Genomic DNA, 24,031 nt, shown 5'->3' on the forward strand with positions numbered 1-24,031 from the left:
TGAGCTTATGATCTACCAAAACCCCCAGATCCTTCACCATTGATTCCCCCAGTTGTACTCCCCCTAGTATGTATGATGCATGCATATTCTTAGCCCCCAAGTGCAGAACTTTACATTTACCAACATTAAACCTCATCTGCCACATAGTCGCCCAATTTGACAGTGCATTGAGGTCGACTTGTAAATTGGAGACATCCTGTAAGGACGTTATTCTACTGCATAGCTTGGTGTCATCTGCAAAGACTGAAATGTTTCTTTTAATCCCAGACCCTATATCATTTATAAAGGTATTAAAAAGTAGGGGTCCCAGCACTCAACCTTGGGGTACACCAGTGATAACCTTAGACCATTCAGAGTAAGAATCATTAACCACTACTCTCTGAATTCTGTCTTTTAGCCAGTTTTCTATCCATTTAAAAACTGATATTTCCAAGCCTGTAGACTTGTGTCAAAAGCTGTGCAAAATCCAAGTATACCACGTCCACAGCCACCCCTCTGTCCAAGGTTTTATTTACCTCCTCATAAGAAATCAGGTTTGTCTGACAACTTCTGTCTTTCATGAATCCATGCTGTCTGTTGCTTTAAATATTTTTTTCCAGCAAGAACTCATATATGTGGTCTTTTATTAAACTCTCCAGTATCTGACTATAGAAGTTAAACTAACAGATCTATAGTTACTTGGTAAAGACTTTGTTCCCTTTTTAAATATAGGCACCACATTGGCCCTATGCCAATCCAGTGGTACCATTCCTGTCATTAATGAGTCCCTAAAAATTAGATACAATGGCTTTGAAATGACAGAGCTCAATTCTTTTAGGATCCATGGGTGGATGCCATCTGGTCCAGGTGCTTTATCAACCTTTAGTCTGTCTAAATCACTTTTGAGCCATTGTGGATCATTTGGGGCTGTGTCTATACCAGGGGTCTTCAAACTATGGCCCTCCAGTTGTTCAGAAACTACAATTCCCATCATGCCTCGTCATGTCTGTGAATGTCAGAGTTTTACAATGCCTCATGGGACGCGTAGTTCCGCAACAGCTGGAGGGCCGTAGTTTGAGGATCCCTGGTCTATACCATCCCCATTATGGACTTGAGCTCCCCCATGCTCCTTTGTATACACAGAAATGAAGAATGTTTTTTAAACATTTTATACAAAGCATTTTTGTTTAGATATTAAAAAAAAAAAAAATTATAAATACCCTTTTTTAAAAGTGATCACATCCCCACTGTTTTCTGCTGCATAAGAGCTGAGGGAGGAGAAGCAGCAGTACCCTGATCTTCCCAGTGAATGGCTGTGCAGCGGAGGCGTGTTAGGGCAAGTCTGATCATTGGAGGGGAGCACACCGAGTTCTCAGCATAGCTAGAGAACTGATCAGGTGTACTCTCCTGTGTGGTCAGTTTTTAATAGGAAAGCAGAGGGACTGGCAGGAACACCAGGGATTTCACACAAAGTAAGCAATACAAAGAACAGGATACTTTCTCATACAAGTACACATATCAGGAATAGGAAGTGTTGAGGTAACCAACAGTAATTTGTACACATGCATAAATTTCCCCTTCTAGGTGCTGCCTTTTACTGCCGTACACACAGGCAGAATATTGGCGGCATTCAGCCCATATGTACAGGGGCCGATCTGATAGAAGCAGGCTGTTCAGCTTCCTTCTGTCGAAGGGGCATGACCGAAAAAGATCTGCTGTCCGGCACCCAATCAGCGCTCTCGCCAAATGGCTGCTAGAACTGATCAGTGTACTCTGGCGGGGGGGGGAACCATCCCCCTGTCAGAACGCAACAGCTTAGCGGGGGAGATCGCTGTACTAACATCGGATAGTTAGTACATCTCCTCTCAAACTCTTCAGGTTTTTTTTTTTCACTCAGCCCGCTGGGTTGAAAAGAAAAAAAAATAGATAGTGTGTACGAGGCTTTAGTCTCCCACTCTCCCACATCAACAATTGCATAGCCATTATGCAGCACTAATAAGCAGTGAACAGAGCCTAGTGGCCATATATGGCCGCTCCAATTTACATATATACATAGAAACTAGGCCTCCAAAACAGATTCATAGGATTCATCTGTTCAGGCACTTCAATTTATATATCCAAACATGATAAAAGACCAAAGTATCCCTGTAAAAAAGTAGTACCAACCACTTATTCACCATGCTGTCTGAAACACACCATATATATATATATAGTATGTGAACGGACCTGATCCAGACAGAATTTAAACCTAGTATTCACAAATCAATGGCATACTACAGTTTTCTCCCACAGATCCCCAGATGGGATGATAACCATTTAATGTCTTGCAATGATAATTTAGGGCTTGCTCCATTCCTGGATTTTCTACATTCTCTAACTGCTGCAGACACACAGAGTAAAAGGATACCTGTAGATGACAGTGACCACACTTCGATGATAATAGTGTATGCACCCACAACATCTTTCTCCGTTTTGTGCCAGAGGTTCATTCCCTGACAGAATCTCACTGATATACAACCCCCCTGCAACAGGATTTTTCCTAGCCCCACCATAGATGTCACTGGTTGACATATTGGCTTCATGGAAAAAGATACTTGTAGTTCTTGATAAATTCCTATAGAGAATCCACCAGGGGGAGTACAATAAAGTAATCCTGTGCTCCAGGCCCTCTAGTGGCTGTTTGAGAGGAATACATGTAGAATCATTAAGGGTATTTGCAACAAAGTACTGATATTTGAACATTAGTATTCCTGGGCGATATTTCAGGTGTTTATTTTGCACGTACTTGTGTTTGTGCATAAAAATTTAAAAAAATAAAAATAAACAAAAAAAAAAAATTCTACCTCCGACAGTCTTCTTGAGGAATGTATTGTATACGCTTTTGCATGTATTTGGGCATAAAATACTGATCGGCAAGTAAGCTATCTGTATTTATATTTTCGTACTGATCTATATGCAGCATATGTTCACTTGCCTGTGTAGGGGTACATTAAAAACAATGGTCTGCATTTACATCAGAAAAAAAAAAAAAAGTATATCTAAAAACATTGAGTTTTTAGGCAGCATCGTGCTGCAGATGACAAAAATTACTATTAGCCAAGTTCTCTGTCAGTCATAGATGACCTACTCATTACACCCAACTGTTTGCTAACAAGACTCATCTATGATGGTTTTAGTATTAGCAAAGACTCTATTTAGGTAGGTACTGGTGTTAAAAAAAAAAAAAAAAACACGCCACTTATAGCACTGTCAATTTATGCAGCTCTTTATATTGTACCCGGAGGAAATACATGCAGGCACAGGAAGAACATACAAACTCCAAGCAGGTAATGTCTTGGTCGGGATTTGAACCCGCAACCCTAGTGCTGCTACGCAGAAGTGCTAACAAATTAGCCACTGCGTTTAATAGAATTCATCTACCAATTTGGATGCAATCTGAATGTATTGTTAAAATAGTCAGACTGCATTGGTTGTCTAATAATTTCCCAAGAACTGATAAAAATCTGACGGTGTGTGTTGTTGTGCTGCAAAATAAGTTTAAGCTCTATAACCACGAACAAAAGATAAATACATTCATCCTAGGCCATCAATGCTGTAACATAAGTGAAAGGCAGATGTATCAAGTTGTCCTATTGAGAACTTGAGACCTCCAATCAAACAGTGACAGTTTGTGATACTCTGCTGCCATCTAATGGCGAAATTAAAGACCACCTCTGGCATAAAAAAAAGGCAAATTGTTTTATAAGAAAACTATAGTGTAAAACAGTGTTTCTCAACCTTATTTTTAATCAAGGCACCCTTTAAAATGATGCACATTCTCGAGGCACCTCATTAGAAAATTTAAAAAACTAAACTAACAGTTTTACAGAACAGCAACATCCACACATTTAGGGCACCAAACATTAGAGATGATTTATTCTTCCAAAGCAAATATACCATTGCACCCAGATACTGACTAGTGTTCCAATGTTTCTCTCTCTCTCATTCAGCTAATGTGATCCCAGTGCTGATGGAGAGGGTCAGGGGAGGGACAAACAAAAATGCTGCAAACAACATCCTCCTTATCGACCGACGACATCATTGGTTGTTACAATACTGACGGCTAGAAAGTTGTAATGGTGCACAATAAAAACCTGTGGCTTTGTATACAGTGCCTTCAAAAGTATTCATACCCTTGAAATTTTCCACATTTTGTCATGTTACAACCAAAAATGTAAAATGTATTTTGTTGGGATTTTTTTTTGTGTCATAGACCAACACAAAGTGGCACATAATTGTGAGGTGGAAGGAAAATGATAAATGGTTTTAATTTTTTTTTTAACAAATATGTGAAAAGTGTGGCGTGCATTAGTATTCAGCCCCCCTGATTCAATACTTTGTAGGACCACCTCTCACTGCAATTACAGCTGCAAGTCTTTTTGGGGATGTCTTTTTTTTTTATAACCTAACCCTGCTTTAAACTTCTCCACCACTTTATCCCTGACCTGTCTGGTGTGTTCCTTGGCCTTCATAATGCTGTTTGTTCACTAAGGCTCTCTAACAAACCTCTGAGGGCTTCTTTTTTTGGTCGTAACATGTGGAAAATTTCAAGGGGTATGAATACTTTTTCAAGCACTGTAACTATCAGGGCTGGGCTCAGCCCTTCCTTCTCTGAGCTGGCCGCTCAGCTGTCAGCTAATTGCCAGCTCCCATCTCTCTCCAGTTACCCAGCTGTTGATTCTGCTCGTCAGACCTGCCTACTTAAAGCCGTCCAGCTCACTTGATCTCTGCCTTCGCCAACATCACAGAGACTTTCTCCTGCATTCCTATTGAAGACTTGCTCGGCTGACGTCCCTTCTGGCTCCTGATCCTGCTTGCTGTACTACTACGTTTACCTCTGGCTCTCTGACATTGGCTTGGCTGACTACCTGATCCAGTTACTGAACTCTGGCTTGTTTTGTCCACGCTTACTCTGTTTACCTTATTATTATACAAGTGTGATTTAACTATACTTCTGTCTCGGTCTGATTCATGGTTGCAGACAGTAACTGAAAGGCGGGTTTCATCCACTCACTGGCTTGTATGCAATTTTTGGGCAATTTTTAGGCATTTTGCCAAGGCACCCCAGAAGAGACCTGAAGGCACCCTGGTAGAAAAAGGCTGGTGTAAAAGCATCTATTAAAGCTGAACTCTAGACAGATGTAACACAAATAATGCAGCTGTGTAATAAAGATGAACTCCAGGATAAGTAAATAGCATCTATGTACAAGAGTCAAGTGTATTCTTACTTAAATCTCACTTTGTGTGTTGTACAATTCTTCCAGATCTTTGCAGTAAATCAGTGTGAAACTTGTCCTCTGTGCAGGAGCTTCCTGCTGCTCTCTCCTTGTGTAGGGTGACTGGTCTGGTCTCCGCCCCCTCTTTAGTTTTCTGTAGGCAGTCTGTAGTGAGTGAATCTTGTTGGGCCCCTCCCACAGCTCTTTTCTCTGCAGAGGCTATGTACAGCACACAGATGATGTCACTGCTACTTTCACAGGATAATATCTGGGTTTGTAAAGGCATTTAGTGAACACAAAAAAAATGTATATCCTTTGTGGCTATTGTGGAATATAGTTCAGTTGCTTTTTTGATGCCCGGTGTTTAGCTTTAATACATCATTACATGTATTTTCTAAATGCAAGCAGTGTAAGTATCCAAATGTGGCCTCTTGTATTCCCCGTACAGCAGAGCTAAAAATGTGAAATGAAGAAGCAGCACAAGGATCCACTCAGTTCATATTCCGGCAAAGAGTATGGTGAAAGGAGGTGAGAACATTTTGACGGAGAACTCATCACTGTACCGCTTTTCCTTTCACTGTCCAGTCACAGGCAGGGACAAACTGGGATCACAGGAAGCAAGTTGAATGATGATGGTAATCAGAGGATATCTAACACCAGAAAAAAGTACCGCAGGAAAATCTCTCGATTGAAAGTGAAGATTGCAGCAAAGGTAAGTTTTATTATCTAATCTTTTATAGTGATATTAATTTGTATCCTTTTTTTGGCTGCAGTTCTGCTTTAAATGATATATGTGATAATACTACTCACAAAATTACCTTTTCTTTGGCTTACAAAGTAACAAAAGTTAAAAGGTAATTCTTTTATCCTGCACATTACTCATTCTCTGCATCAGGGATGTGCCATGAGGAGAAGTTCCTATTAGAGGTCGACCGATATATCGGCCGATATTTGGTGTTTTTTTCTTAATCGGCATCGGCCGATTGTGCTGATAAAAAAGGCCGATATAACTCAGCGCGACTTGCAAATGACTTCTGAAGTCAATACAAGTTGCCTGTAGTCTTCTGTGAAGCACTTCTCTCCCCTCTCTGGGCAGCCTGCCAAATCTGAAAAAAAGAACCTGAATTGATACAATGTTTACACTTCTGAATTACAAGTAAAAATCCTGCATTTTCTGCTAGAAAATCACTTGGAACCCCCAAACATTATATATATTTTTTTTTTAGCAGAGACCCTAGGGAATAAAATAGCGGTTGTTGCAATATTTTATGTCACACGGTATTTGCGCAGCGGTCTTTCAAACGCCATTTTAAAAAAAAAAAAAAATACACTAATAAATTAAAAAAAAAAACTAAGCAGTAAAGTTAGCCCATTTTTTTCGTCCAAAAGTTTTGATTACCTGTTTTTGTGTATTTATTTTTAAGATATAGTTTTTTTTTTATATATTTTTTTATCTAAATTATACATACAAGTGAACTGATTGGAGGTTTGTTTAATAAATGTTTAAATGTAAAAAATTTTCTGTATCACTTTAGGTTGCTTTCACACTGCAGCGGGCATGCGTTGACGGTAAAACGCTGCTAGTTTTAGCGGCGCTTTAGCGGCATTTTAGTGGCACTATTCGGCTGCTAGCGGGGAGCTTATAACCCAGCTAGCAGCCGAGGAAGGTGTTAAATGCACCCCTGAAGTGCCGCTGCTGAAATGCTTTGCAGGCGCTTTGGCAGCGGTGCGCATTCATTTCAATGGGCAGGAGTGGTGGTATACATCGCTCCAAAGATGCTGCTTGCAGGACTTTTTTTTAACATCCTGCCAGCGCATCGCCTCAGTGTGAAAGTACTTAGGATATCACACTGAGACTGCAGGGGAGCCGTTTTACAGGCACTTTACAGGCGCTATTTTTAGCCCAAAAGCGCCTGAAAAACGCCCCAGTGTGAAAGGGGTCTAACTGTTAAATTTGATGAGATGAAGGAAAAAAAAAATCGGCCTAATATATCGGCCCAAAAAAATCGGCATCACATATCGGCCATCGGCCACCGAGATTTCTAAATATCGGCATCGGCCAGAGAAAAACCCATATCGGTCGACCTCTAGTTCCTATGCCATAGTGATGTAAACAGTCATTTCATGGCATTTTTAGAAGAGCCTGCAGTACTTGTGCAATGCACCACTAACAGTGAGACTATAATGGTAACAAGTCAATTACATTAAATGTCATACTGTTAAAAAGTACACATATTTTGTCCATGTATCATAATAAAATTATTTTAAAAAATGCTGATCATAAATGAATCTGTTCCATCGATTATAACCTCCTGCTCTAACCTACAATATACATCTCTCATACAGTTATTGGGTCAATATATCCCTCATTTCATCAAACTCAGATCAAGAAAAAAGATGCACAATGGGAGGAGATCAATTTCTCATTGTGTTCCATAGACTGAATTTCCACTTTTTCATGAGATAAAAAGAGATGTTGGTATATATGGTGTCAATGGTACAATCAGTTAAAATCAAAGTCACATTTCTCTTCAAAAGCTAAACCTGCTACCAAGGAGAGATGCAAGAGGTATGTCATGTGTTCATACAGTATCTAGTATAAATCATCTGTCAGGTTCCATATATGCCAAAATTAGCTACACAGGAAGAATGGGGACACTATATGGCACGAGGGGAGGGGGATAAGGTTTAAAAATGACATACAGAAAACATCAGGATTTTTTTTTTATACTGTCCCCTTTCTTAGGGTAAGGGTCTCCAAACTATGGCCTGTGGGCCAAATTCAGCCTGGTGCAAGACTTTATTCGGCCGACAACTAGGGTCAGTGGTCTCTCAAACAGGTCTTCAGGCCAGTCTATGGTCTCCATTTCTCCCTAAAATCCACCGCACCAGCCTCCCACCCTCTCCAGCACAGGTTCCCCCCCTGGCTGCGCTGTCAAGGGGGACTCTGAGGACTCCTATATGGGACGGGGACCCTGATGTAAGGGGGGGAACTGAAGCATAATTGATTGGCTCCTTGTGCTGCTTCTCCCACCCTATCCCCAGTCTAATGCCCTGTACACACGATAGGATATTCCTACAACAAAATCCATGTTTTTTTTTTCCGACGGATGTTGGCTCAAACTTGTCTTGCATACACACGGTCACACAAATCTTGTTGAAAATTCCGAACGTCAAGAACGCGGTGACGTACAACACGTACGACGAGCCAAGAAAAATGAAGTTCAATAGCGAGTGCGGCTCTTCTGCTTGATTCTGAGCATGCGTGGAACTTTGTGCATCGGAATTGTGTACACACGATCGGGATTTACAACGGATTTTGTTGTCGGAAAATTAGAGAACCAGCTCTCAAATTTTGTGTGACGGAAATACCGATGGAAAATGTCTGATGGAGCCTACATATGGTCGGAATTTCCGACAACAAGCTCGCATAGAACATTTTCCGTCGGAAAATCCTAACTTGTGTATGGGGCATAAGTGTTACTCTGCATTAAATAATACATTTAATATATAAAGATTTGCATTAATTTTGATAAATATATTGCTCTCACACGGGTGTTTTATAAGGGATGCACTGAATGGGTTTTTTGGTGCCGAAACCGATACCGAAAATAAATCTTTCTTGATCCGGAAAACCGAAACAGCACCGAAACCGAAAGTGACTGTTTTTAAAAAATATTTTTATACAGGAGATGGTCAGAGACTGGGGACATGGTGCAGGAGATGGTCAGAGACTGGGGACATGGTACAGGAGATTGTCAGTGATTGCAGACACATTACAGGAGATGGTCAGACTGGGGACATGGTACAGGAGATGGTCAGAGACTGCGGACATGGTACAGGAGATGGTCAGAGACTGCGGACATGGTACAGGAGATGGTCAGAGACTGGGGACATGGTACAGGAGATGGTCAGAGACTGGGGACATGGTACAGGAGATGGTCAGAGACTGGGGACATGGTACAGGAGATGGTCAGAGACTGGGGACATGGTGCAGGAGATGGTCAGAGACTGGGGACATGGTACAGGAGATGGTCAGAAACTGGGGACAGGGTACAGGAGATGATAAGAGACTGGGACATGGTACAGGAAATGGTCAGAAACTGGGGACATGGTACAGGAGATGGTGAGACACTGGGGACATGGTACAGGAGATGGTCAGAAACTGGGAACATGGTACAGGAGATGGTGAGACACTGGGGACATAGTACAGGAGATGGTCAGAGACTGCAGACGTGGTACAGGAGATCAATGCAGTCTCACCAATGTCCATCAAATGCAGCTTCACAAGTGCCTGTCAGATGCAGCCTACCAGTCAGTTGTAGCAGCCTGTCTCTGCCCGTCATGCAGCCTCACCAGTGCCTGTGTCCATATGTAGCAGCCCGCCAGTGCCCATGCCATGCAGCCTCACCAATGCCCGTGCCCATCAGATGCAGCAGCCTGCCAGTGCCCATGGCATGTAGCCTGCCAGTGCCCATCATGTACAGCCTGCCAGTGCCCATGTTATGCAGCCTGCCAGTGCCCATCACGTACAGCCTAACAGTGCCCATGTTATGCAGCCTGCCAGTGCCCATCACGTACAGCCTGACAGTGCCCATGTTATGCAGCCTGCCAGTGCCCACCATGTACAGCCTGCCAGTGCCCATGTTATTCAGCCTGACAGCCCATGTTATGCAGCCTGACAGTGCCCATGTTCCGCAGCCTGACAGTGCCCAGTAATGCGATGTCACGCTGTGTGTCAGATCTGAATTGCCATGCAGCCAGTTTGATCCCGGTACGCCCCTCAGAGTCTCCCCTTCCTCCCCCTCTCACTCCTACACAGCCTCCCCAGTGCCTGGTAATGAATGTCACGCTCACACGCTGTGTGTCAGAGCTGGATCTGAATCGCCGTGCAGCCGATGTCCCGCCTCCTATGACACACGGCACAATGATTCCTAGCATTGGATCAGAGTACCATCTATCTAAGAGGCGGTCTAGGAGGTGGGACATCGTTACATCGGCTGCACGGCGATTCAGATCCTGACGCACAGCGTGTGAGCGTGACATTCATTATCAAGCACTGGGGAGGCTGTGTAGGACAGGAGTGAGGAAGAGGTGGGAGGGAAGACTCTGAGGGGCGCGCGGGATGACACACGTGCGGCACCCGGCGGGATAGCCCCACCGCTTTTTTCGGCTCCAGTATCGGCAAGAATTCTCTTTCGGCTTTTCGCCGAAAGGGCCATTTTCGGCCGATATGTTTCGGTGGCCTCAATTTTGGTGCATCCCTATGTTTTATCTGTGTAATTTGCCATTTGCCTGGAGTTCAGCTTTAAATTAAACAAATTTCACTGCTGATTACTTCACAATGGCAGCATAAATATAAATTGTAATTTCTGTTTTGCTTAAGGTTGCCCTGCAATACTGGGATCTTTTTGCGCATTACAGATCAAGACAGTTAGCCCCTCAGTCAATCATGAATGAGTGGCAATTACACTAAGGGCTCGTTCAGGCAGGGAGTACTAAAGTGTACACCCATGCAGGGCTCTGTTTACCTGCACAGGTGTCCCATGCAACCCCATTGATGTCAATTGAGATAGGGCAGCTGCACAGACACAGATGCTGCTCCCATTCCGACATTCATACAGGTGCCATGTACGACCCTGAATGCACACTCTCCATTCGGGACCATGCACCCGTACAGATGTCAGATTGGGAGCAGCATCTGTGTTTGTGCAGCTATGTCCCAACTGACATCAATGCGACTGCCTGCATGGGACACCTGTGCATCCCCATAAAAAATGTCCCTCCACAGGCGTATGCTAAAGTACGTCCCGCATGAATGAGGCCTTTCTCAGAGTATTTAGCTTACCTACCAATGAGCTTGAGATTCCACCCTCACATTCAGCTAGGTACTCTACTAGGTTAAATTGTATCTAAACCCAAAAACAAAAATGTAATATATTGCAGATTACCTTTCCTTAGATGAGGTGGCAGTATTTTTCTTTTTTTCAGGCTTCTTTCTCCTTTATTTTCACCTGGTGATCCTGCCAGTAATGCACTTCCTGTTCTAGGATGACAACACTCACTCTCTATACGCTGTATTTATGGTGGAGCAATGTTCTCACCCTAGGTTGCTCTTCTAATTTGAATTTTTGAACACCTCCCTCTCTCCATTATATAGAGCAGTGGTGGTAAGCTTAGTAAAAAAGGGGGGCCTCAGGTTTGGCCCCGACATGTTCAGTGTGCTACACAATAGTATATTATTGCAATTATGCATGGCAAAACATGTTTTACTGTATGTTACCACAAAGCACAGCAATGTGTGCCACACTGTGTGTGCATGTGGCAGTGTCATTAATTCTGAATGGCACCTCGACATATTGTTACATTACCGGCCAATGCTGCAGCCCACCATACATACTGTGCAATGCATTATTAAAAGTCATGTAGGATTTTAAGTGCGTTAAGGTGCACTGCAACTCATCCAAAATTAATGTTCTGCCTTAATGCAATGTGTGTTAATGTGCCTGCGGTAACGCATCCCAAGGATGTGAAGTAGCACTTATGAACAGAGCTATTTTGCATTTACAAACATCAATTTAACTTACATTAATGATAAAGAAACTTACATTAAGTGCCTGTTCACACCACAAAAAACATCCTCCAGATCCGTTCTGGATGCGTTTCTGCATGCACGTTTTTAACGCTCTTTTGATGCGTTTTACTGCATTCCAGTACAATTCTGTGCAGGAAAAAAGCAGCATGGTGTACTTTTTTCTGGAACTGAAAATAACTGGAATGCACTGAACTGGTAAGAATGCCATTGGAACCCATATAACCTACTTTCCATCGGTTATTGATACAGAAAAGAAAAATCGCTGCATGTGGTGTGAATGGGCTCTTAATGGAATCCTGCTTTTCTTTTACCTTTTGTCAAGTTCCTCAGCACTCCGTTTCCAGAAGGGCAAGACTCACATACTCTGCCGGGTCCTACACAAGCAAATCACTTCCTAATAGCTCATGTGACCTGAGCTGTACAGGGGACTAACCCTAACCAGCAGCATGTGCTACTTATTACACACCCTCAGATTTGGCCCACCTCAGGAGCAAGTGTGCAGGTAAGGATCAGCAGCCTGCACACTGGCTGCCTTTGTTCTCATGCTAAACAATATGTAAACCCAACATTTCATATTGCTTATATGTGCCTGCTGTACCATGTACTTGTATGAAAAAGTTTCCTGTTCTACTTGTATCGCTTCCTTTATGTGAAATCCAAGGTGTTCATGCTAGTCCCTCTGCTTTCCTATTAAAAACTGACCACACTAAGCAGGAGAACACACTGTAGTCAGTTCTCTAGCTATGCTGGGAACTAAGCCTGCTCTCCTCCAATGATCAGACCTGTCCTGATCACATACTACATACAGTGCCTTGCAAAAGTATTCACCTCCCTTGGCTTTTTACCCATGTTGTTACATTACAGCCTTTAGTTCAATGTTTTTTTTTTTTTATCTAAATTATATGTGATGGATCAGAACACAATAGTCTAAGTTGGTGAAGTAAAATTAAAAAAATGATATACATAAAACTATTTTTCAAAAATCACCCCTTTTGTTATGAAGCCCATAAAAAGCTCAGGTGCAACCAATTACCTTCAGAAGTCACATAATTAGTGAAATCTAAGTGTCACATGATCTGTCATTACATATACACACCTTTTTGAAAGACCCCAGAGGCTGCAACACCTAAGCAAGAGGCACCACTAACCAAACACTGTCTGTCATGAAGACCAATGAAATCTCCAAACAAGTAAGGCCTCTTTCACACGGACAATCTGTTCAGGTCCACCTGTCAGTTTTTTAGGCGGACCTGAACAGACACTCCATAGACCGTCGGATGTCAGCGGTGAAATGTCCGCTGACATCCAACCCACTCCGAAAAAGTGTGACGGAGGAAAAACCTACTTTTTCATCCATCTGCAGATCGGGTGACGATGGACTCTACAGTCCTTCTTCATCCGATCCCTCATAGGGGAGAGCGGCGCTCTGACAAGTCTGTCCCTGCACAGTGTGCAGAGACGAACCTGTCATCTGACTGCTCAGCGGGGATCGACAGAATGATCCCCCGCTGAGCAGAGTGGGCTCCTTACACGGACACGTGCGTGTGAAGGAGCCCTAAGGGACAATGTTGTTGAGAAATACAAGTCAGGGTTAGGTTATAAAAAAAAAAAAAAATATCCAAATCTTTGATGGTCCCTAGGAGCACCATCAAATCTATCATAACCAAATGGAAAGAACATGACACAACAGCAAACATGCCAATAGACGGCCGCACACCAAAACTCATGGACCGGGCAAGGAGGGCATTAATCAGAGAGGCAGCACAGAGACCCAAGATAACCCTGGAGGAGATGCAGAGTTCCACAGCAGAGACTGGAGTATCTGTACATAGGACGACAATAAGCCATATGCTCCATAGAGTTAGGCTTTATGCCTAACACATCACCCAAAGAACACCATCCCAGTGAAACATGGTGGTGGCAGCATCATGCTGTGGGGATATTTTTCAGCAGTCGGGACTGGGAAACTGGTCAGAATTGAGGGAAAGATGGATGGTGCTAAAACAGCAAAACCTGTACCACTCGGTGTGTGATTTGAGGCTAGGACGGAGGTTCACCTTCCAGCAGGACAATGACCCCAAACACACTGCTAAAGCAACACTTGAGTGGTTTAAGGGGAAACATGTAAATGTGTTGGAATGGCCTAGTCAAAGCCCAGAACTCAAACCAATAGAAAATCTGTGGTCAGACTTAAAGATTGCTGTTCACAAGTGCAAACCATCCAACTAGAAGGAGCTGGAGCAGTTTTGCAAGGAGGAATGGTCAAAAATCCCAGTGGTAAGATGTGGCAAGCTTATAGAGACTTATCCAAAGTGACTTGGAGCTGTGATAGCCGCAGAAGGTGGCTCTACAAAGTATTGACTTTAGGGGGGTGAATAGTTATTCACATTGACTTTTTCTGTTCTTTTGTCCTATTTGTTGTTTGCTTCACAAAAATAAAAAAAATATATATCTTCAAAGTTGTAGGTATGTTCTGTAAATTAAATGATGCAAATCTTCAAACAATCCATGTTAATTCCAGGTTGTGAGGCAACAAAACACGAAAAATGCCAAGAGGGGTGAATATTATTACAATACGCTGCATGTCAAACACAGTGCTTGTGGGTCAAATCCGGCCCGCAGGGCCTTGTCATGTGGCCCTCACACCCAGTTTAGCAGTCGGAACAAGGCGGAACTCCATTCCACCACCCCTGGCTCCCACTCCCTGCTGTCACTTGTAAAAATGCAGAGCCGCCTATACAGGAGGGTACTACAGGAAGGCCAGTTAGGAGAGAGTGATGCGAGGAAATAGAGCTGCACAATTAATCATTAAAAAAAAATCATGATCTCGATTCAACCCCCATGACGATCTCTATTGCAGAGTTTGCAGATTCTTTCATGAGTGGAGAGACTTATCTGCTCACTCAGCTGTCAAAAGAAAACATCCGGGCAGTCTGTCAAGTTTTTAACATGAAACACTGTAACTAACTCTTCCTTCTGAGATCAAAGGGATACACTTCTGTGTGTAAAGAAAAAGTCTGCCAAGTTTTTAACAACTTGTAAATGCAGGAAGTTTAACCACTTAAAGTCTAAATCTTTTTCTGACACTTGTTTCTTAAGTTAAAATCAATCATTTTTGCTAGAAAATTACTTGGAAACCTCAAACGTTATATATATTTTAGCAGAGACCCTAGGGGTGCAATATTTTATGTCACACTGTATTTGCCCAGCGGTCTTTCAAATGCAATTTTTTTGGAAAAAATACACTGCAATGAATAATAATAAAAAAAAAAAAAAAAAAAAAAAACAGTAAAGTTATCCCAATTTTTTTTTGTTTTAATGTGAAAGATGATGTTACACCGCGAGAGACGTGATCTATCTTCTAAGCAAAAAAAATCGTGAGTCTCATTTTAGCCAGAATCGTGCAGCTCTACAAGGAAGTTGTGGATTTGGGGGGTTTGGTGTTGCATATTGTGCATAGTTCACTCCTAGACCCTGCACTCTACACAGCATACCCCTAAACACTGCACTCTGTAGGTAGCACGCTCCTGAACCCTGCTCTCTGTGCGTAGTGCACCCCACAACTGGCCCTTTGAGGGCAGCCATACTGTTGATGCGGCCCTCAATGAATTGAGTTTGACACCCCTGATGTATACTCATTTCATTGAACAGGGTTACTTTTATGTCGAGCCATTTTATTTTTTTTGTAACAGCAATTTTGTAGGAGTCTGCTTGCCTCACTGCAACCAACTGCACTTCTAGAAGCAGAAACATTTGTATCGTTTTGGCCAGATCACATCCTGCCACACGCCAGCTGATGTATTTTGTGTTATTTTTTGTTACACAATGAACTTTGTGATTTTTCTTCAGAGTCTCTTATCTTGTGTCTCACTGGGAAGCCAGCGGCATCTTTGAATGACCATCAACTGTCTATACACATAGACAGTGGTTTTTAATCTGAAATGTGGCTTCTTTTTATTTTATATAGTTAAGCCATATTACATTTTTATGTGTGTTATTTAAAACTTTTTCTCCAGCGCTGTTGAAGGGGAATTGTGTGGCCCCCAAAACGCGTTAGTCACCCTTTGCCCTGCTTTTTAGTTCAACAATAAAGACACTGAACTACTAAGGAATTTTAATTTTGCCCCCTCCTTGACCTATTACACATGGATTTTTTAACTTAGGTGAATGCCCTCTTCTGGGGGTCTCCGTTTTGTGTGGCAAGCTGCAGAATACAGGCCAGTTGGATTAAAGAAAAAAGACTTAATCCTCATTTTGATAGCCTTTGAAAACTACTAACGCTTGGCATTTTATAAAAGCCTGCTAAGGCCTGGTTCACATGCGATTTCAGATGCAACTTGGGTCGCTCTGAATCACATGACAATGGAAATAACATTGCTTCTAATATCAATGCAGCTCAGCTACCTGTGCTACTTTGGAGTGATTTGGCCCCATACAATATGCAAACCACATGTCCAAAACGCAACTAATGTCACACTACATAAATCGCACTGCAAATCAAGTGAAAATTGCAACACAGTAGTGTGAACCAAGCCTAAATCTACAATGACTGTACTGGGAAATATAAAACAGACTAAAGCTGGACATTTGTACCATATGCCCTTTCACTTTAAAGCTAACCCCACTAGCTCTACATACTTGCCTTACCTCTGCTCTCACACACCATTTGGCTACCTGGTGCGTGGGAACATTAGACCTGTGTAAACCTCATGACTTTCTCCCTGCCCCATGTGACAGTGCAGGCATGGGCAGCCAATCACTAACGCTGTCACATAAGTAGGGAAGGAGTTGCATGCTCCCCATACCCAAAGTATCAACAGCTGAGCTCAGCAAGGGAAAGTGAAAAAAAAAAAAAAAAAAAAAAAAGGGAGTATGTGTTAATGGCCCCCCTCTATAGTTACATAGTAGGCGAGGTTGAAAAGAAAAAGTCTAACCTATGTGTGTGATTATATGTCAGTATTACATTGTATATCCCTGTATCCCTGTGGTCGTTCAGGTGCTTATCCAATAGTTTTTTTAAATTATTGATGCGACCCGCTGAGACCACCGCCTGTGGAAGAGAATTCCACATCCTTACCGCTCTTACAGTAAAGAACCCTCTACGTAGTTTAAGGTTAAAATGCTTTAATTCCAATTTTAGTGAATGGCCGTGTGTCTTATTAAATTCCCTTTTGCGGAAAAGTTTTATCCCTATTGTGGGGTCACCAGTACGGTATTTGTATATTGGAATCATATCCCCACTCAAGCGTCTCCTCTCCAGAGACTTTAGTGCTCGTAACCTTTCCTCATAACTAATATCCTCCAGACCCTTTATTAGTTTAGTGTGTACTTGTCTCAAGAACAGGAAGTGTAATTTCTGTCTGCTGTTTCATTTCTCTGCTATCAGCATGAATCACTTCTAAACGTGTTTTCCTGACACCAAGAAAAAAAAGGTTACAGAGAAGGTAGCTCCAGGGGTGAGGTGTGTCCACTTCCTCCAATCTGCTGTCAGAGCTCTTCTCACTGAGCTCTGCAGAGTGTAATTTCACCTCTTCGCCCCCTTTTTTCTGACAGACAAGCTTTGTAAATTCTGGACTTTGAAAGCATGTAGAGAAGAGAAAACTGCATATTAACAGGTACAAATAATGTAGGAGGATTTGTTTCACACCTGTGTATCACCTGAGGCCAGTCACTTCACTGGGTATATGTACAGGTTTACAACCACTTTCAATACAGCTGAAATGTTTCCTCAACATTAACAGTTACTGACCGTTTTCACGTGTTTACAGGAATAGAGGAATAGTACATTTCTGCTGTCAACCATAGCAAACAGTCAGCTTTGTGCTTGTGTATCCTATTCATGCCACAACACAGTGCTGAATGGGTGGGTTACAGTGTGTTACATAGAAATGTGGACATAGATTTAAAAAAGAAAAATTACAATAAAAAAAAAAAGGTAAACAATGTCTTTTGTCGTAACAATGCAAAGCACCGCCCCTATACAACAGACATGAGCCCGCACCTATATAAGCATGTGGGCTGGTATGAGCGAGCCCTAAGCACAAATACAGATATCACTGTACCTCTATTTCTGTGATGCACAAAAATTCCCAGAATTCTTCTGTGAAGCAGGTTCTTGATAAATTCTGAAAAACAAACCAGCAATAAAACATAAGTATCTTGTAAATACAGATGTCATACAAGAAAATACCTAAGGGCCATGAGAAAGAAAAAAAAAAAAAAAAAAAGGAAGATGATGTTGCAACTATATTACAATCGGACAGGCATGTTATTTGATTTAGTTTATGACTTTTCACAGACAGAAGGACCTACCTAAAAGGTGCAGTTCACATTTATGGCACTTGTAGACAGGCAAGACAACAAGCCAAACATTTGTTTTATTCTAAACTCTACAAGATCTTTAACTACTTTAATACCAGGCACTTACACCTCCTTCCTGCCCAAGCCAATTTTCAGCTTTCAGCACTGTCGCTGTTTAAATGACAATTGCGCGGTCATGCTACACTGTACCCAAACAGAATTTTTCCAAAAATAGAGCTTCCTTTTGGTGGTATTTGATCACCTCTGCTTTTTTATTTTTTGCTAAACAAACAAAAAAAAGAACTAAAATTTGGGAAAAAAAAATTCTTCTTTTGTTTTATAAAATTTTGTAAATAAGTAAGTTTTCTCCTTCACTGATGGGCACTGATAAGGCAACACCAATGAGGTGGCACTGACGATGAGCACTGATAGGCAGCACTGATATGCGGCACTGATAGGCGGCACTGATATGCGGCACTGATGGCACTGGTGGGCATTGGGGATGGGCACTGATTGGCAGCTGCCTGGGCACTGATTGGCATTTTCCTGGTGGTCTAGGGTGGCATACCTGGTGGTCCAGTGTGGTGGCAATCCCTGGTGGTCCTGGGTGGGTATCCGAGGGGGGGGCTGCGCTGATAAACAATCAGCACAGAACCCCCGTCAGGAGAGCAGCCGATCGGCTCTCCTCTACTCGCGTCTGTCATACGCAAGTGAGGAAAAGCCAATCAACGGCTCTTTCTGTTTACATCGTGATCAGCTGTGATTGGTAAAGAGGCTCTTTATTGAGATCGGTGTAGCAGTGTGTCAGACTGACACACCACCTATTGTCGCAATGCATGCCCCCACGGGCGTGCAAGAGCCCTCGTTCTGGAGGGTTGTCATATGACGTCCACCTAGAAAGAGAGCCACGCCGCTCAGCCGTCATTTGACGGCTGGCGGGATGTGGTTAAAGCAAATCATTTTAATAACATATGGATAAAATGTGAAATCAAGGGGGAATTGAGGGGAATCTTTGCAAAGAATACCCAATCACAGGCAAGGAACATAAGAAACAGCATTTTCCTTGCACACGATTGGATGATGGAAGTCAGCAGAGTTCTCCCCCATTTACCAAGCTCTGGAGCAACTTCACATTTAAAGCATACAGTCGATTTGCCTTTAGTGGTTCAACCCCCTAGTGTCTGTGCTCACCCCACTCAATGCATCACAGCAGTTGACAGCCCAGCTTGCACATAACAGAACTGGTGAAGCTGCTTCTACATTGTAAGATTGTAGATTTTCATAGAGCAGAATTGTTGTGCAGGATATAAAATGGATAAAGTCGGGTAGGGTTTTATTGTGTTTTTATTTGCCCTTTATTCTTGTCCAGTGACAGCTATCCCCAATGCAAGCCCAAACCACAATAAAAGAGAGGCACTAACCATGCCTCATCCTATACAAAAAAGTTCAGGCTAGAGCTCCACTTTAAACCCAGGTCTGTCATTCTTTGCTTGTCAGAGGTACAGGTTGGAGAATCCTGGTAGCTGTGAGGGCGGGTAGACCTAACACTGACCATTAGGCCTCATGCAAAGAGGGCGTTAAATAAATAAATAAAATAAAAACCTTAGTTAGACTTACCGGTAACAGAATTTCTACAAGTCTTTCAGGACAGCACCTAGAGTGAGCACAGCTCCACCCACTTTCCCAGGAAAAACTGCAGTCAGTTTCTTTAAAGACTGGTCACTAGGGATGAGCTTCGAGTTCGAGTCGAACTCATGTTCGATTCGAACATCGGCTGTTCGCCAAACAGCGAACAATTTGGGGTGTTCGCGGCAAATTCGAATGCCGCGGAACACCCTTTAAAAGTCAATGGGAGAAATCAAAACTGCTAATTTTAAAGGCTTATATGCAAGTTGTCATAAAAAGTGTTTGGGGACCTGGGTCCTGCCCCAGGGGACACGGCCGTTTTTTCGGGAGCAGTGATTTTAATAATGCTTAAAGTCAAACAATAAAAGTGTAATATCCCTTTAAATTTCGTAGCTGGGGGGTGTCTATAGTATGCCTGTAAAGGGGCGCATGTTTCCCGTGTTTAGAACAGTCTGACAGCAAAATGACATTTCAAAGGAAAAAAAGTCATCTAAAACTGCTCGCGGCTATTGCATTGCCGGTCCGACAATACAAATAAAAGTTCGTTGATAAAAAAACGGCATGGGAATTCCCCACAGGTCTGGTATGGATATTAAAGGGGAACCCCGGCCAAAATTAAAAAAAAAAAAAAAAAAAAAACCAACGTGGGGTCCCCCCAAAAATCCATACCAGACCCTTATCCGAGCACGCAACCTGGCAGGCAGCAGGAAAACAGGGGGGGACGAGAGAGCACCCCCCCTCCTGAACCGTACCAGGCCACATGCCCTCAACATTGGGGGGGTGCTTTGGGGTAGCCCCCAAAACACTTTGTCCCCATGTTGATGAGGACAAGGGCCCCATCCCCACAACCCTGGCCGGTGGTTGTGGGGGTCTGCGGGCGGGGGCTTATCGGAATCTGGAAGCCCCCTTTAACAAGGGGACCCCCAGATCCCGGCCCCCTCCTGTGTGAAATGGTACCCTACCATTTCACTAAAAAACTGTCAAAAATGTTAAAAATGACAAGAGACAGTTTTTGACAATTCCTTTATTTAAATGCTTCTTCTTTCATCTTCTTCTGGTTCTTTCTCCGGTGTTCTCGTCCAGCATCTCCTCCGCGGCGTCTTCCATCTTCTTCTTCTTCTTCTTGGGCCGCTCCGCAGCCATGGCATGGGGGGAGGCTCCCACTCTTCATCCTCTTCTCTTCTTCATCTTCTTCTCCGGGCCGCTCCGCATCCATGCTGGCATGGAGGGAGGCTCCCGCTGTGTGACGCGTCTCCTCTTCTGACGGTTCTTAAATAAGGGGGGGCGGGGCAATCCGGTGACCCCGCCCCCCTCTGACGCACAGGACATGAGGGGACTTCCCTGTGGCATTCCCTGTGACGTCACAGGGAAGTCCCATCAAGTCACCATGCGTCAGAGGGGGGCAGGGTCACCGGGTGCCCCCCCCCCCCGTTATTTAAGAACCGTCAGAAGAGGAGACGCGTCACACAGCGGGAGCCTCTCTCCATGCCAGCATGGGTGCGGAGCGGCCCGGAGAAGAAGAGAAGAAGATGAAGAAGAGAAGAAGATGAAGAGAAGAGTGGGAGCCTCCCCCCATGCCATGGGTGCGGAGCAGCCCGAGGAGAAGAAGATAGAAGACGCCACGGAGGAGATGCTGGACGAGAACACCGGAGGAAGAACCAGAAGAGCCAGAAGAAGAAGAAGATGAAGGAAGATAGAACAAAGAAGAAGCATTTAAATAAAAGGAATTGTCAAAAACTGTCTCTTGTCATTTTTAACATTTTTGACAGTTTTTTAGTGAAATGGTAGGGGTACTTTTTGTACCCCCCTACCATTTCACACGGTGGGGGCCCAGGATCTGGGGGTCCCCTCGTTAAAGGGGTCTTCCAGATTCCGATAAGCCCCCCGCCCGCAGACCCCCACAACCACCAGCCAGGGTTGTGGGGATGAGGCCCTTGTCCTCATCAACATGGGGACAAGGTGTTTTGGGGGGCTACCCCAAAGCACCCCCCCAATGTTGAGAGCATGTGGCCTGGTACGGTTCAGGGGGGGGGGGCGCTCTCTCCCCCCCCCTCTTTTCCTGCGGCCTGCCAGGTTGCGTGCTCAGATAAGGGTCTGGTATGGATTTTTGGGAGGACCCCACGCCGTTTTTTTTTTTTTATTTTGGCCGGGGTTCCCCTTAATATCCATACCAGACCTGAAGGGCCTGGTATGGAATTTAGGGGGACCCCCACGTCATTTTTTTTTTTTTAATTTTGGTTCGGGGTTCCCCTGTGGGGAATTCCCATGCCGTTTTTATCAATGAACTTTTATGTGTATTGTCGGACTGGCAATGCAATAGCCGCGAGTAGTTTTAAATGACTTTTTTTCTTTGAAATGTCATTTTGCTGTCAGACTGTTCTAAACACGGGAAACATGCGCCCCTTTACAGGCATACTATAGACATCCCCCAGGTACGAAATTTAAAGGGATATTACACTTTTATTGTTTGACTTTAAGCATTATTAAAATCACTGCTCCTGAAAAAAACGTTTTTAAAACTTTTTTTTGCATTGATATATGTCCCCTGAGGCAGGACCCAGGTCCCCAAACACTTTTTCTGACAATAACTTGCATATAAGCCTTTAAAATTAGCACTTTTGATTATTCATGTTCGTGTCCCATAGACTTTAACGGTGTTCACGTGTTCGAACAAACTTTTTTTCTGTTCGCATGTTCTGGTGCGAACCGAACAGGGGGGTGTTCGGTTCATCCCTACTGGTCGCTTCCATCATGGCCTCAGTTGTTTATAAAGTACGCTGAGCCATACTGAAATTAGATAAGCAGAACATAGCAATAACACCACATTTTATATCACAATTAGGGTGGGTCATCTGTGCTGTCCTGAAAGACTGGTAGAAATACCATTACTGGTAAGTCTAACTAAGGCTTTCTCACCTCGTCTTTCAGGACAGCACCTGGAGATAAGAGTATTTACTCTAGGGTGGGACCACCTCCTGCAGGACTTTCCTGCCGAACGATTGCTCTGATGCTGAGAGCAAGTCCAACCTGTAGTGGTGGGTAAAAGGTGGAAAAACTCGTGAACGGTGAAGACCCCGCTCGTTCTGCCCAGGACGTTGCCACTGCCCGGGTCGAATGGGCTACTACCCCTGCGGGAAGATCTACCCCTGAAGCGTTAAAGGCTTCATTGATGGCCATTCACAGCCATCTTCCTATGGTGTTCTTAGAGGCACTGTACCCTTTACACAGACCTTAGAGCAATATGAACAAAGAATTTGAGCTTCTGAATTCTCTTGTGACCTCGAGATAGTCATCTTCTTACATCCAGGCTATGAAAAGATCTTTCCTTAGTGCTGGGTGGTGTAGGGCAAAAAGGTTGGAAGAACTATTTCCTGCGACCTGTGAAATACTGATGAAACCTTTGGTAGAAAACCTGTGTCAGTTCTTAGCACTACCTGATCCGGAAATAGAGAAAAAAAAAAAACAGTTCAATGATAGACAGGGCTTGCAGCTCCCTCACCCTCCTAGCTGACGTAACCGCCACTAATAATGCTAATTTTAGCGACCAAAACGTAATTGCTGCTTCCTCCATAGGTTCAAAGGGTTTTTTCGTCAAACTCTGTAATACCACTGATAAATTGGGGGAAGATTTAAATGGTACTGGCCTAGCTCTGGCCAATGCCTTACAAAAATCTTATGATCAGCTGATCCTGAGATAACTGCCTCTTCAGGAATACCGATAAAGCGGCCACTTGGACCTTTAAAGTACTAGTCGCCAACCCTTTCTCCATTCCCTCATGCAGGAATTGAAACATTTCCATGTTCTAAAAGTAAATGGCCCTAGTGACCTTTTTCCTGCTATTTAGTAGGGTTGAGACTAGTTTGTTGGACAAACCCTTTCTCTTTAGGATTGCTCCTCAGTAACCAGGCTGTCAATCTGAGATGCTCGACATTGGGATGCTGAATGGGCCCCTGAGTTAGACGGTCTTTTCGTAATAGAATGAACCAATGGAGTTCCACTGCCATCTTCTGCAAGGTTGAAAACCATGCCCTCTTGGGCCAAAACGGAGCCACCAAGATCATGCTTGTAGCCTCCTTTTGCAATTTCTTGAGTACCAACAGGATCATCTGAAAAGGGGAAAAGGCGTAGCACAAGCTGAAGGTCCATGAGCTAGAGCGTCCAGGCTGTCCACTTGATTTCGCCACCCGCCACCTTTGCATTGGCCTGAGATGCGAATAGGTCGATCATGGAAGCTCCCCATTTTCCTATTAGCATCTGGAATACCTCTGTATTCAG

At 43.4% G+C, this 24,031-nt stretch overlaps 1 protein-coding gene across 2 annotated transcripts in view; it reads right to left on the reverse strand.

Annotated features, from left to right (window-relative positions):
* The window catches only part of EXD3 (exonuclease 3'-5' domain containing 3), a 491,324-nt gene that overhangs the window by 446,637 nt on the left and 20,656 nt on the right, over window positions 1-24,031 (reverse strand). For both annotated transcript variants that reach the window (XM_073599974.1, XM_073599975.1), the window contains exon 2: window positions 17,892-17,954. The gene's annotated coding sequence lies outside the window, so the exon portion shown is untranslated. The remainder of the gene's footprint in view (window positions 1-17,891; window positions 17,955-24,031) is intronic.

The sequence above is a fragment of the Aquarana catesbeiana genome, linkage group LG09 (assembly GCF_042186555.1).
Source record: "Aquarana catesbeiana isolate 2022-GZ linkage group LG09, ASM4218655v1, whole genome shotgun sequence".
Classification (NCBI taxonomy): Eukaryota; Metazoa; Chordata; class Amphibia; order Anura; family Ranidae; genus Aquarana; species Aquarana catesbeiana.